The sequence below is a fragment of the Seriola lalandi genome, unplaced genomic scaffold (genome assembly GCF_002814215.2).
Source record: "Seriola lalandi dorsalis isolate HSWRI2012SDOR001 ecotype SW California unplaced genomic scaffold, Sedor1 jcf7180002050012, whole genome shotgun sequence".
NCBI classification, from domain to species: domain Eukaryota; kingdom Metazoa; phylum Chordata; class Actinopteri; order Carangiformes; family Carangidae; genus Seriola; species Seriola lalandi.
In genome coordinates this window covers 747-2,935 of record NW_019520565.1, presented here as the reverse complement: position 1 = coordinate 2,935, position 2,189 = coordinate 747, and positions in this window count along the sequence as shown.

The window sequence follows — 2,189 nt, the reverse complement described above, 5'->3', positions numbered from 1 at the left end:
CACTGAATAACTAATGATCTAATTACATGACATCACACTGAATAACTAATGATCTAATTACATGACATCACACTGAATAACTAATGATCTAATTACATGACATCACACTGAATAACTAATGATCTAATTACATGACATCACACTGAATAATTAATGATCTAATTACATGACATCACACTGAATAACTAATGATCTAATTACATGACATCACACTGAATAACTAATGATCTAATTACATTACATCACACTGAATAACTAATGATCTAATTACTTTACATCAGACTAAATAGAGATTATGGGACAAACATGGATTATATTTGATTAGAATTAAAAACAAAAGGATTAAATCAGATTACACAGGAATGGATTTAAAAGCATGTAGATAAAAAAATCAGATTAGATTTAAATTAGATTATTAAATGAGATTAAATGATTTATATTTTTAGAATTATCAATCGGATTAAACTGGATGTTTCTAATGGGATTATATTTATTTTAAATGAATTAGATTCAATTATAGTTTTTAAAATTAGATTTCGTTGAAGTTTTATTAGATCAAATTCAATGTTTCTATATTTCTGAAACTACATTTATATTAGTGTAGAGATTAAATCATCTCAGACTTTATTGATCTGTGTGATCTGTTATAGATCTCTGTGATTATTGATCAGTGAAATTGATAAAACAGCAGAACTTACTGAGAGAAATAAGAAGAGAAATATTCCAAACAGAAAATCCAGATCAAGAAGAAAAATTCCAACAGACTCCAGAAGATCCTGCTGCTCGTCGCTCAGTCATGTGACCTGCTCAGACGTTTTCAATCAGAATGTTTTTCTCCAATAAAAGTGATTGATTATTGGCGTCAGATTAGAAAAGATGATCACGTCTTGATGTTTTTCTGAACAGTTTGTGTCTGTCCTGTGAGAGGACGGGTCTGTGTCGAGCTGCACACACACGCTTATATACAGCTGAGCGCTGTGATGTCACACATTCTTACTGCTGTCTCCCCCGACAACGCTCCCACACACACACACACACACACACACACACACACACACACACACATTCACCTCTTCACTTGTCATACACGTGAAAAGAAAAAGGCAAAAACACCTGAGTGATCATCAGGTCCTGGAGTCCTTGAGGATGTTCCAGGACCAGAAGACCTTGAGGACACTAAATGGTCCTTGAAGAGGTTCCAGGTTCTTGGTGTGTTGCTGTGGGTGGTTGAACAGGTTACCGTGGTCCTTGAGGAGTTTCAAGGACTTGAAGAGGCTGAAACAGGCTACAGAGGTTCCTGTGGTCCTTGAGGGAATTCAGGGTCCTTGAGAAAGTAGCAGAGGCCTGGGAGGAGGGTAGGATGGTCCTTGAAGTGGTTCCAGGATAACTTGAGAAGGTTCTACAGTTCCTTTAGAAGACCTTGAAGACGTTCTCAGAGTTGTCCTTGAGAACATGGCAGAGGTCTGTGAGGAGACTAGGATGGTCCTTGAAGAGTCCTGGAGTCCTGGAGACTTTCTATGTGGGGCTCAAACAGTTATTGAAGAGTTCCAGGGGTCCTGTTGCTATGGTTACCTGCAGGTTAACACACCTGGAGCACTATCTGACAGCAGCATCATCTTCCTCATCCTCCAGCCAATCAGAGCGCAGTATTCTGTCTGCACTGAAAACTCTGTCTCCTCATGACCTCTGACCTCGGTCGTCCTGCCTACTCGTAAACCGTCACCACAGTGACCGGGTTGTCGATGGCAACTATTTCCTGAGGAAGGGGGCGGGGCTACAGAGGTTCACATGGTCGGAAGGATAGGTGTGTGTGTGTGTGTGTGTGTGTGTGTGTGTGTGTGAGTGTGTGTGTGAGTGTGTGTGTATTGACGCACACAACATTCCTGCCCCCCCACAGCGACGCACACTCTGCCAACAACTTCCTCAAAAACCAGGTTAAACCAGACGGCTCCAGGACACCTTGAGGAGGTCCTGGAGGTGCTTGAATATCTTCCTGGAGTCTGTACAGAGCGCGGTGTCCAATCACAGTCAGGGATGGATGCCGACGACCTGAGAGCGGACATGTCTGTGGCTGTCAGGAAAGATTTGAACTTCCTGGAAAGTGAAGTGAAAGAGGTGAAGTCTGACGTCGTAAACAACACAGCGGCTCTTCGTTCTGACATCAATGATATAAATGCCGCCTTTAGCGA